The sequence below is a fragment of the Elephas maximus genome, chromosome 10, assembly GCF_024166365.1.
Source record: "Elephas maximus indicus isolate mEleMax1 chromosome 10, mEleMax1 primary haplotype, whole genome shotgun sequence".
Lineage (NCBI taxonomy): Eukaryota > Metazoa > Chordata > Mammalia > Proboscidea > Elephantidae > Elephas > Elephas maximus.
In genome coordinates this window covers 112,479,852-112,493,582 of record NC_064828.1, presented here as the reverse complement: position 1 = coordinate 112,493,582, position 13,731 = coordinate 112,479,852, and positions in this window count along the sequence as shown.

The following is a 13,731-nucleotide window of genomic DNA, read 5'->3' as shown; positions in this document are numbered from 1 at the left end:
GACTCAAAAGGTCCACTCAGTTCCATACTGTTTTGCAAATGCTCCTGGTTGGAAGCCTGAGCCAGAGGCGCTGGCAAAACAGCTTTTGTGTCTGAGTTCGCCCAGCGAATGAGACCCACTTCACTCCTCTTGTCTTTTCAGCCCTGGGGTCTGAAGAATTGGGTTTTGGGGTCTCTAAAGTTTGGTCCTTGCAGCTTCACCCCAAGACTGCTAAATACCCGTTGGACAAAGGAGATCACAGTCTCATGGTGTCCAGGCCCAGGCTGGGCTGCTGGGCAGCTTTAAGGCCCAGGCTAGCTCCATGTCCTGGACCTGTGGGCTGTGAGAAGCGACGTCCCCTTCGGGCTGGGGTTCGCCGGTGGCCCGGGTCTGCGGCACCATAATCCCGCAGTGCCTCGCTGGATTCATCCAGCATCCCTCGGCTTCCTGCCCTTCTTTGCCGGAGGCAATTCTTTGCCCCCAGTTCACTGAGATTCACCTCGTTTCTCCAGGATTTGTGATTCCATGGGTCTCCTGAGACTCAAGTTATGGGTTATGACTGCACATCCCTGTGCCGGAGCAGCGTCCTCGGCAACTTCGTGTTTGCTGAAAGCCTGGGACCTAAAAGCTCCAGCCCTCATCTGCACCTCCCCCACTGAAAGCCTGCATTCTAGAGGAATTGAATCTCAATGCCTGGTTGATCCTCCCCCAAGCCTCTGGGTTTTTAGTGAATTGTAAGTGTCCCAGTCCCGGAAATTTTTGCTTGCGGGCAGGTGGGTGGGGGCGGGGGACTTGGAAGGGGAAAGAAGGGCTGTCTCTTCTCCCCTTCCCAGGCAGCCTCCAGCCCTCCCGGCTGTCTGAGCAGAGGTGGTGGGGGTGCCAGGGGTCCTGTCACTGCATGGGTACAACGCCATGACAGGCGCGGCACTTCTACAGACAACTCTGAGTTGTGTCATGTGCTGCAGCCTCAGCCCGACCCTCATCCCAACACACACACACAGATACACATACATACAGATATAGACACATATACAGATATGTACACAGATACACACACACACACATACACAGATACACACATATACAAATAGGTAAACACATGTACACAGATACACACACATACACACATACACAGACACACGAATACACACATACATACACAGATATACACACAGAGATACATGCACATACACAGATACATATACACACACAGATACATATGTACACAGATACACACACCTACACAGATACACATACGCACACACAGATACACAAATAGATGGATGCACAAACATACATATATATACATGCATACACATAGATACAGATACATGGATACACACACATGCACAAACACACGCACAGATACACGGATATACACACATGTACACAGATACACACATACATAGATACACGTACATAACAGATACACACAGATACATATGCAGATACACACACATACACACATATATACACAGATAAACATACACAGATACACACACATACACAGATGCACAATACATACACAGATACACACATACACAGATACACACATACACGGATACACACACATACACAGATACATACATGGAAATATACACACATACAAAGATACATACATACGCACAGAAATACACACATACAAAGATATATACACAGACACACACACATATACGCAGATACGTGGATACACACATGTACACAGATACACAGATACATGGATACACACACATACACAGATACACACATACACAACTACACAAGTACAGATGCACACATAAACAAATACACACATATGCAATACACATATATATATACATACACACATGAACACATAGACATGTATACACACATAAACACACCTATATACATAACACACATACCTATACGTGCATGCACACACACACTTGTCTGGGGCACTTCACCCCCAGGAGAGGAGGTGGGACCTCCAGTGTCTTCTAGGCCCAAAGTTGCAGGGCCTCAAGCCTGCGTTATTTTTGAGGAGCCGGTCTTGAGTTCCTGTTCTCCAGCACTGGGCAGACCCTGCTCCCTGCCTTAGTAGAAGGCTCAGAGGCTGGAGAGGTGGCCCAGAGGGAAGCCCAGTCTCTGGGGGACCTTTGTTCTGCACCCCCTGAACTGCGTCTCTTACTGGACCGAAGTTTCTGCCCCAGTGGGGTCTATCAAGGTGGAGCGCTCCCCTCTGCCCCTGCCTGTCCTAGGCAGGAACCAAGGCAGGAGGGTGCCCCTTCGGCCTCAGGGCTGCCCTTTTCCTTTTGACCTTCGACTGCTGACGTCCGTCCTCTTGCCAGTGATACCAGAATAGACTCTGCCCCAGGGACCGAGGTCACCGGCTCAGCTCCAGAGGCCCTGTTGCTGGGGCTCCTCTTCTCCCACCATCTCCACTGGACTTGGTGACCTCCCTCAGGGCGGCCCCACCTCAGGCTGCCCAGTTGGGGCGGGGGGTTTGGGCCTGTCACTGGGCCCCCTGGCCCCCAGCCGGGCGTGTGTAAAATTGGAGCATAGGAACTGCAATGGGCAGGATTAGCAGGTAGGAACAACATCTCAACACAGCAGTATGATCCCCCAAATCACAATAACTTTAAGAGGAGGCCTGACTGGATTCCGGAGGACCCCAAACTGCCCCCCTGTGTGAGGTGTTGGAGGAATGTTCCAGCCCCTCCCCAGGTCTGCCCCAGGAGGCAACCTTGAACCTGCCTGATGCCCCCTCTCCCACCCCGGGGCAGGGGTGGTGGTGGTTCAGCTGGGAAGTGAATGGCCCCCCACCCCCCCAGGGGAAGGTGGACTTTGGTCCAAGGGCTCAGAAGGCTGTTCCTGGCTGGGGTTGTTCTATTCCTTTAAGAAGGGGAAGAATTCTCCAGAGCTTGCAGGGCTACAAGATAAACAGAATTCAAGACTTCCGCGCCTGCTCTAGCTAGTTTGTAAACAACTCTGTCAGCTGTGGGGGAGGGGAGGGCTGAGGCCCAGCCCAGCCCCCTCCAGCCCCCTCCTGCGCGCTGAGGGCCATGAATACATGGGCTTTGGGGTCTCCACTCTCAGAGCAGGCTTGACACCTGCAGGGTCTACCCCAGGACACCGAAGCCTTCTGGGGCATGTGTTGCCCTTCACACCCATCCTGTGGGCACCCAGGCAGGGGACTGTGGGATACCCAAGTGCGTCTGGGCTGCTGGCGGCTCAGATCTGGTCCGCAGCATCCAAAACCCAGCATCGCCAGGCCTCCTGGAATCCTGCTGGCGCCACACATAAAGATCCCAATCTCAATGTCAGCCCCTCCTGGGAATTTGCTGGAGTTAGGGTGGGAATTGCTCCTGACCTTTCTTCCAAGTTAGGGAAACCAAAGTCCCAGCTCCTCTGGGAAGAGTCAACTTGAGCTATGCCAGGGAGCAGGGTGCAGAAATGCCCCTTCCCCAGCCAGTCGGGAAGGGGCTCATGGGCCCTTCCACACCTGGAGGGGAACAAAAACCCCCAGATTGGATGGTGGCACCCAGATGACCCTCCAACTTCCTTTAGGGTTCTCTATCACCGAATGGCCAAGAACTCAGTTTGACACCCTGGACCTCTGTGTGTTGCCTGCCCTCCCAGGAGGCAAGCGGGCAGGAGGAATGTGACGCTAAGGACAGGAGAAGTACCTCCTGAGGGAATTCTTCTGTAGGTGCCAGTGGACTCTGGTGAGTGTGACAGGGACCAGCTTCAATGGCCCCAAAGGGTCACAAGCACCTGGGTGCATTGAACTTTCCTAGGACCGCCGGGCTTTGTGCCTCAGTTTCTTCATCTGGGGAAAGGCCGGATAAGATAGCTAACTTGCTCAATTTCTGTACCTATTCTCATCAGCACAGCAGCTGGCCCTGTTTGGCACCAATTCTGACCCCCACTGGTCTGCCCTCCAATCCTGAACTTGAACATCACAATTTAAGACACACACGTGGTATCTTCCCGATTGATTGCTCGGGCTTCTGTCTTGCCTGTGACCTGCTTGAAGTGAGGGTGTAGGGGTGAGGGTGGGGGACCAACGGGATTGATTCCAAACTCCAAGACTCAGAGCAGACAGAAGGAAATCAGATAGAGCCAAAAGTCTGTGCCCTAGCAGAGACTGTGTCTGAATGCCTGGGGGGTCCTATGTGCAGGGTCTGCGGTTGCCTATGGATTAGCCAGAGCTGCAGCCAGGGATCTTTCTGGAGGGTGGTGGGCGGGAAGATGGAGTTCCAAGAGGGAAGCAGGGCCCAAGAGAAGAGCAGCGTTTCTGGTCTTCCTTCCCAGTTGGACTTCTGAGAAGGGACCAGGAGGACAGGGAAGGTGTTTGCTATTGGCAGGTAGGTGCTGCCTATGACCAGCCTGCAATCTCCCACCTTGAGCCACTGGCTCTTTAACCAGCGTGCTGCAGATGACTGCGTGTGCAGCTGCACCATGCACAGAGATAGGCCAGATTGCGTAGGTGCCGAGCCCAGCCCTGCCTCAGTTTCCTTACCCGTAAAGCCGCAATGCTCAAGTACCTAGCTCTTGGTGAGAGTGCTGTGGGCTGAGGTCTGAGCAGCCCACAGGACCCTGTCTGGCATGCAGGAAGTGCACAGCAGGCGTGGCTTCCGGTATGCAGACAGACAGCACTGTGCCCCATATCCTTGTTCTCTGCCCCTTCCACTCTCACGCAGTATTGCGGCAGGGACCAGTTTCCAGTGCCAATGGCAGACCGAGAAATTGGGTCTACACCACCAGAACGTCATCCACAGCAGTGGTACCATTTAGACCGTGGCCACAGTATAAAGTTGATGTGTGAAACTGTGTTTGGTGAGGTGGGGAGGCATTTTTATGGTCAGTCTTCTAATAGTTTGGGGTCCCCGGGTGGTGTAAATAGTTAACGCACGTGACTTGCTAACTGAGGGGTTGGAAGTTCGAGTCCACCAAGAGGCATCTCAGAAGAAAGGCCTGGCAATCTATTTTTTAAAATTTAGCCACCGAATGCTCCATGGAGCACAGTTCTACTCTGACACATATGGGTCGCCACGAGCAGAAATCAACTCTATGGCAACTGGTATGGTACGGGGATGTTGTCTAATAGTTTAGTAAAGGAATAAGCATCTTAAAAGACAAAAAAGCTCTGCAGGGATATTTTGACATGGTCAAAACCAAACTGTTCTCTTTTTGCTTTCCGCAGACCTTCTGTGGGGTCATGCCTACCTCTGGGACCTCGGCATCCAGGGCGTGGGAGGTCCTGGAGAGTCACAAACCTGCATGAGGCAGAGCATGGGCCTAAAGTAAAGGCAGTTCCACGCACTCTTGCTGGGACCCCAGATTCTTGGCAGGATTGGGGGAGGCTGGAGCTTGCACTCCATTTAGAGGGTGGAATGCTGCCTAGGGGGCCCCACTCTGCCTCTGTGCTCTGCTTGATGTAGACTCCCACTTGGGGGCTGTGGACACTGACCTCGGATCTCAGGAGCAGGACCCTGGCCTGTCAGGAATGCATGAGGCCTTTAGCCAGTCAGCCATCTTGACCTGGCTCAAGGGGCTTCCAGAGCAGACGTGAAAGCCATTCAAATGGTGTTTTCTGCCATAAATTGCCTTCCATCGGGGTCATCTGGGTCCTGGAGGCAGGCACAGCATAGCCTCCAGCATACGGGGATGGAGGGCCCAAGCCTAGTCACCTGGGGCCGAGTGGGGAAGAAGGGAGGGTGCAGTTAGAGGCTGACAGCTTTCTGCTCAGACAGACCGTTATACACTTCTGGGGAGGAGCAGGGAGAGGGCCAGTGCAAGCTCTGCCTTTGGGGTGGCCTTCTTGGACCCTAAGTCAGGCTCTTAATTCCTGGGATATGTACCTCTAAAACCTGGGCTGAAGCTTTGGGAGCAGCCAGGAGGGACCAGGGGCTGCCCCTGCAGTTCCCAGGCTCCTCTGATGCCTGGGTACCCCCCTGTGGGCACATGTGAACCCCTGGCTGGGAATGGGGTGGGGGGGGACTCTAAGGGACCCTGGACCAGAGTCCATTGGCACAGCAGAGGGAGGGGCAGAGGGGGATAATTGCTCCCAAGCACAAGTCCAAGTGGGTGCCAGAAGAGGCACCAAATGACATTCCCAGGCACCACAAAAATGAAAGGCGCCTGACTAAGGGCAGCCGGACGAGAAGGGGGAAGGAGTTGTCACTGCTATCAACGTCTCTTCGTCTTGAAATGGGGGGCGGGGTGCAACTTGGAGATTATCCCTGGGTGCTCGTTACCCTTGCTACGCGCCTGTCAGAGTCATACGTGGCTTCTCCTGGCGTGTAGCCCACCAGATGAGACACCCACAAGGCTGTGTGTCCACCAGGTCCCTGGCACCAGCCGTCTTCTGCCTTATTCACTCTCGGATGTTTGCTTTGAGCCCTTCTGTCTGGTGAGTACGACCTTATGTATTAGACGGACCCCAGACCACTGGGATGGAGATGCAGCACGGAAGGGGCTTCTCCTAGGACCTAGCCTTCCTTTCCCCTGTGGGGCCCATCTGTCTTCAGCCACGGCTGTTCCCAGGGTGAGTAGACAGCAGAGCTTTGGGGTCCTCCATTCAAGGTCCTGGGAGGGGAGTAAGGAAACTTCTGGTTTTGGGGGACCCGCTCTTCTCCCTCAGGAGGGCTTGAGGGGCACTGTGGAACCCATCCCAGAGAAGCCAGATCAAGAGGGGACTTTGAGGTTGCTCGGCGCAGTCACTTCACCAGCAGACGCTCATCTTCCTCTCTCTACCTCCTGCCCCACCCTCATCTGGCTTCCTTCGAAGCCTGGTGGGAGAGGGAAGGCCACAGAAGCTTATAGGAGGCCCCGGCCACTCCCCAAAGGGGACCCTCAGCCCCAGGCCCTCTCAGGCATCTCTAGATGAGGGCCCTGCTTTGGGCTGCGGAAACCAGCCAGAAGTCTAGGCCTGGGTCCATGCTGGCTGATCGGGGTATGTCTGAGGGCCACCGTGTGAAACCCCAAAGTGGGGGGCTGGGCTTTACACTGAAGCCTTTCAGGGCCAGCTCCAGCCAGGCCTCCAGATAGTTTTGCTTGGATGTCTGGGGCAGCCACGTGGCCATACCTTCAACGCCCTGCGATGTCTTTGCCCTGAGTCAGCCAGAAAGTGACTTACAGCAGAAAACAGGGCTTACTTCTGCCCCAGGGAGGCCCCTCAGTGTAAACAGTGAGAAGTTCTGGGCAGTGTACACAAGGCCAGACTGTTGGGAAAGGCCATGCGTCCAGGATTCCAGAGACTCCCAGCAGGGCTAGCGGTGCCAGCTTTCCGTGGGCTTCCAGACGCCCACTCCCCTCGAACTTCTTGTTAAACGACAGTTTGCCACTGCTTGGCTTGGAAAGGGTGGGGGTCTCTCACTGGCAGGCATCTCTAGATGTGCACCTGAGAGCAGGTAGAGGGGGGTAGGGAAAAGCGTGGCGCACAGTAGGTGTGCGGCCCAGAGCTTCGTAAGGCAGGCAGGGTGCCCTACCACCTGGCTTCTTCCCCCCAGTACCCAAAACAGTGCCAGCCATAGGTACCTGTGGATGCTTCTAGAACCAAATGAACAGATTCATGAATAAAACAACCTGGAATATTTCTCATTTAAAGTCGACAGATCTCAGGCTGAAGAAGCAAAACCTTAATAACCCACCCAATGCCTTAGCGCCTGTATTTTGGGGGCAGTCAGTTTCTAGGATGCTGGGTCTGGCTCCAGGGCTCCCCAGATCCTGGAGTGGGAATGACTTGTGGATGCCTTCTTGGCATCTGGCTCTGAGAGAGGCCTCCCCCCAGCCTGGAGCCCGCAACAGTGGGACTTTCTCCCCTTTTAATTGTCTGTCTCTGTCTTGAGAGCAAGCCTGTGGCATGAGTATTGATTTTCATATTTTTGCAAGGGGGAAACTGGGGGCTCGGTGGGGTGCAGGGGGTGCCAGAGGCCTCACCCTTCCCTGCCTTCACTGGCGACCCTCCACCCCGTCAGATCACAAAGGCGTCTCTAGGTTGGGGGCCTGTGGGACCTCCAGCGGCCTTTGAAAGGCACCTTTGTTTGCTTTTCTTTATCATCAAATGTGCAAGGGCAGCTCCGTTTACCTAAAGGCAGGCGCCTATCCGCTCATCCTTTCCGCAAACACCTAAAGGGTATGTTGAACATTTGCACCGGGCTCAGAGGGCCAGCGTTTGCACAGCCTAGCCTGGAGACCTGGTAGACGGGGGCGAAGTACTGAGCCCGCGTGACCTGTGGTGTTCTAGAACTACCCACAGTGACCCTCGCTCACCCCCCACGGCCTGTGGGGGTGAAGTGACCCTAGTGGGAGGCAGAGGAGCTTTGCAGTGGTCTGAGGCTGTAACATGGGTCTGGAAGGGGCGAGCAGCTGCGAATGGTGTGGAAGGAGCCTGTGCCACCCTGGGACCCCCTGAGAGGGACAGCCAGAGAGGACCCAGGAGCTTACCCAGAGTTCAAGTCGGCCAGGTGTGGAGTTGCTGCTCGCACAGGAGGCTTGGCCAGACTTCACACTGTGGGGTCCCATGGAGGGGTGGCATTGCCAGGCTTGTTCTCCCTGGGGCAGCGCAGACTATCCACACTTCTGTTACTGAGCACCCACTGGGTGGGTACCCAGGCACTGCTCTGAGGGCTTCACACACATGGCCTCACTGAGCCCTCTCAACAGCCCTGGGAGGCAGGTACTATTATTATCCCCATTTCACAGATGAGGAAACTGAGGCACAGAGACTTCCCCCAAAGTCAAGCTGCCAGGAAGTGTTGGTCTTAGAACTCAAACCAGGCAGTCTGACTTCAGAGCCTCTGTTCTCAATCATCTCGCCACGCTGCCTCCCCTGTCAATGGTTCGGTGCCAGTGGCAGGGGTCCTTGTTCCACCCCATAAGGCTGAGCAGCAGGGAAGAGGGGGGGAGGGGGCAGGCAGCCTTCTGGGAATGTTTTTATCTGGAGGACCTGTTTTCCACTGAGCTTGCAAACAGCAAGAGGAAGAGCCTGCACCAGGCAGGGCTCTTGCAACTGTGGGGGAGGGTGGGCCTGGGGCCAGACCTGCCCTAGGAGGGCAGCCTGGTCCACACAGAGCCCATGATGCTCTGTGAGAAAGGCCAGGAGTGGGAAGGTGGCTCTTTCCTCCCTGAAGGTCTGAAGACTGGCAGGACCCATCCCCAAAATTGCTGGGAGGAGCAGACAAGCTCCTGGGGGCATTTTGGAGATGGCAGGTTTCAAGGCCGGCCAGACCAGGGAAGGGAAGGAAGCAGTCAGGCGCAGGACCACAGAGCCCAAAGGACACAGACCTTTGCTCAGTGACCTAGCTGTTAGAGTGGATTCACTTTTTTTTTTTTTAAATTATAAGATAAATTTGTGCTTCTTATAAAATAAATTCAAACCCCATAGAAAGCAAGATCTCTTCACCCATGCTCTTTGTCATATAGCTGGGGAAGCAGAAGTGAGCACAACACACATTTCTTTCCTCATCTGATCTTCCAAGCAAGAGCCCTGGTAGGGCAATGGCTAAGCGCTTGGCTGCTAACCAAAAGGTTGGAGGTTCAAACCCACCCAGTGACTCTGCGGGAGAAAGACCTGTTGATCTCCTCTCATAAAGGTCAGCCTAGGAAACCCTATGGGGCAGTTCTACCCTGTCACATGGGCTTGCTATGAGTCAGAATCGACTCAATGGCCCACAACAACAATCTTCCCAACAAGAGGAGGTATTTTATCCCCATCTTATGGATAATGAAAACGAAGTTTAGAGAGGTCAAATAGTTACCCCAAGGCCACATAGTGGACTTGTACCCAGCAATCTAATCTCAGAGCTCAAACCCTCAACCACCAGGCAAGACTACTGGTCTACCCGCAAGGGGGACCGAGGATGTCAGCAGTGTTCGCAGTAATGTGATGATGGATCTTGAATCATGTCTGCAGCTGCTTCCCAACTCCAGGCACAGAATGGGCTCCCACCCTGCCATACCATGTGTCACCCATGCCATGTGTCAGCTCTAGGGGGTGGGAGGCCCCATTTCCATCTCACAGGTGAAGACGTGCCCACCGCCTCCCAAGCTCTCATTCCCTTTCACTTTCAGATGAGCTTCTCAGTGGTTCCCTGAGATGCAAGTCATGTGAGTCTGGGTGCTTCTGGCTTTTTGGTGATAGGTTAGGGGCGGGGGTTCCAGCAAGCTTAGGGTCTGCAGGGCAGGAAGGTGCACCTTCTGCGTACTGCGTGGACCTCTGCTCACAGTGAGGCCCCTGGGCCCCTTGGCCCTCCACTAGCTAGCTGGTGACCGCTGAGTTAGTGTTGAGACACAGTACCACCAAGCTGGTCCCAGGGAGGCAGTCTGTGGACTTCGAAATGGTCCAGGCCTTGAATGTTTAAACTGAAAGTGTGCCCAGAATTGGCCCCCTTCCCTCTGACATCAAGAAGATAGGTCCTTGCTTCAGACCTCACTGAAATTTAGTACAAATATCTTCTCTTGGAGCTCTAGGGTGGGGTGCCAGTTTTTTTAACTGTCAGCAACCCTTTAGTTTTTTTTTTTTTTTTTTAAAGCCAACTTTCCAGTCCTGTTCTACCTGGAAGACATTTTCTCCTCTCCCCGCCCCTCCCCAGGCCTCCCTCTGCAGCTCTCTGTCAACAGGGCGAAGGCCACCCCCCTCCCTAGCCGCCGGCGGTTGAATGGAGCAGTTCTTTGCTCCACGGAAGGAAATATTTCCATGGAGTTGTGCCAAGAAAACCCCTTGCTTGAATCTGGGCCTGGCCCACAACCAAAGCTAGGGGGATGGGATGGTGGGGGGGGGGAGGGGTGGGGCCACGTGGCCATCTTTTTCTAGTGCCAAGATGTGACTCCTAAAATGCAGCCCTTGGTGGTGCTCTGGTTCACCAAGACCCCCGTTCTTGGCCTGCCCCATCCGTCCATAAGAAGCCCTGGTGGCACAGTGGTTAAGAGCTACAGCCCTTAACCAAAAGGTTGGGAGTTTGAATCCACTGGTCATTCCTTGGAAACCCAATGGGACAGTTCTACTCTGCCCTATACGGTCGCTGTGAGTTGGAATCAGCTCGACAGCAATGGATTCGGTTCTTCCATAAATGTGTTGCTCCAGGTTCCTCCTGCTGTAGGAATGAAACCATTGAGGTTCACTTTTTTTCTCTTCTTACCAGCTTAGAATTTGTTACTCTTTTTTTTTAGTGACAGGTTCAAGAGAACCCTTCCAGAAGTCTGGCATGGCTGTGTGGCTTCTCCTAGTATCTCCGTACCCACTTCCTGGGGACAAATACCTTTGTCCAGCAACCATGCCTTGGGCTATGCAGGAGGGGCATCCTGAGTCTCTTGACTTTTATTTGCTCATAGGAAAAAGATTCTACATTTGAGGTCCCTAAGGAAGTGATCAATCCTGTTGGACTCTTGCATTTAAAAAAATGCAAATTAAAAAATTATACCTGCCAGTAGAGAATATTCATAAAAGTAAACAGAAAGAAGAAAAACCACCCAGAATCTGTTCACCCAGAACAAGGAAGGTGACCATTTTGGTGGCTAGCCTTCCAGCTCTTTCTCGCAGGCCCTAGTCATGAAAGATATCCCTTAAGTGCAATGCCCACTCTCTCTCCCATGTAACACTGTGTACCCCTGGAGTCAGATGAGGAAAAGGGCGACAGTTTATTGTTGAACATTTCCTACTGGATTACTACTGGCAGTACCGATGGCTGGAAGTTCAGCTAGCTCAAATACTTGTCTGTGCTGCCTTAAAGCCCAGCAGTCTACAGGGAAGTAAAGTTTACCCATGGCCTTTTGCGAAAGGCACTGAGTTTTATTTACCTTTCAGTGTCTACAGTTTGGCAAAGTCCTCTATGCAAGAGTTGAGGCTGCATCCAGAACTCTGGTTGGGGTAGGGTAGAAGTCCAGAAGAGCATAAACGGCTCTGGTGGCCCCATTTCCAAAGCCCAGAGTCCCGGCGTGGTGGGGACCCCAGGCATCCGACTTGCAGGGAACATGTTATAAGTTGTATTAGCTAAGTGACCAGAAATTAAAAGAGAGCCCCTCATGAATGTCCTTGAATGCCAAACTAAAGAAGTTAGACTTTATTTTCAAGGCAAATTCGAGCTGCTGAAGGACTGTTGGCACAGGAGTGACCTTGGTATGGGTTCTGGAAGAGCCTGCAATTCCAGAACCCCGGAAGAGGAGACTGTTGTTTGGTTGCTTGTTTTCCCAATCCTTGACTCTTTGATGCCCACTCTTGTGCTCTCAAAGGTTGTTCCTGGAAATGCCTCGCTTCCCCGCCCAAAGCAGCCCCATGGAAGAACCTCCCTCCCCTCCACATGCTCTGCTGTTTCTCTGGCCGCTGAAGTGCTTGGGGGAACTGGGAGGACACTGACGGACTTGTGAGTTTGAGGGACTTGCACCGTGAGGGGCTTTCGCTGGAACTATATAGTTTGGGTGTGCTCAGCACGCACCGGCTAGCTGCAGTAGCATCGGCTATCATGGTCACCACCTTGGTGAGTGCAGGAGAGGATCCCAGAGATCTCTGGGGAGCACTAACATTTCAGGGCCACCTGGAAGACTGGAAGGCCTGCTTAGAGAGGACAGGCATCTGGGGTATGCTGTTTTATAAAGGGCATCAGTATGGCTTTTGAGAAGAGCGTGCATTTACCTATGCCTGGGCAGTGGATATAGGAGGACCTTGTCTTCATTTCCTAGCTGAGTCTTAGGACGTTTATACACTTGCCCACAAGTACACACATGTGGGTAGGAGGTTGCTCACATGGCTTTTGAGGGTTCATGAGTATGAATTAAAAAAAGAAGAAAAATGTGTGCTTTGAATTAGATCGACCTAAAAAAATAAATAAATAAAAAAGCCAGCTAAGCCATGCGTCTGGTACCTGGCGCTCTTCCAGGCCTCTTCAGAGGGTTGGGTTTCAGCATGTAGGAAGGGAAAGCACTCCGTTTTTCAGACCTGGATTTCTCTGTCTTCTTCTCCCTACAGATACGAATCTGAGCCTTCCAAAGTCCTCTTTGAGCAAGGAACGCCTGCGTAGCGTAGCTTGTGCTGTGCCACAGTTCTGATCCAAATGTTACCATAGGTTTGGCTCCTTCGAGTATTTCTTCCATCGCTTTGGACCAATAAATATTTAAAAAGTTGGGTTCTGAGCTCCGGGAAAGCCAACAAAAACATTTAAACATATGGATATTTTTCCTTATTGTGGTTAAACCATGCTCAGTGGAGATTAGTTGACAGTGTTCTTTCTCTCTTTTTTTTTTTTTTTTTTAATCTTTTTCTTTCTTTTAGGAAGCCAGAAGGCTAAACATGTTGCCATGGAGTTCTGTTTAAAATAAAATACAATGGAAAGAAAAGCAGCATGATGAAGTAACCACATGGATTGCAGGATACACCTGATACTAATTACTGTCATGCACAATGTTCTGGAAGACATTTGACTCGCCCGATGTATACATTCAAATCAAGCAAACCAGGACTGGAAGGCTCCTTGGGGACCATCTTGTCCAACTCCTTCCTTTTCCAGATGAGGAAATAGGGGCCCAGAGAGGGGAAGGGCCTGGACCTCAGTCTCTCAGCTAGGAGGGAGCAGAGCTGGGATTCAAACCCCCGGCGCATCTGTAGGAAACGCATAATTTCCAGGGTCTGTTACCTCGGTCTGTCAGTAAGGCCTTGAGAAACAGGAGTGGGGTTAACTGCGAAAGTCTGAAGAGCGGGTTTGGGAGGCAGGGAGCTGCAGAAAACAGCAAGGAGTTAACTTTTCGCTGAGGCCCAATTTCCTCATGTGAGCCAGGCCTTGAGGAGAGTGACGG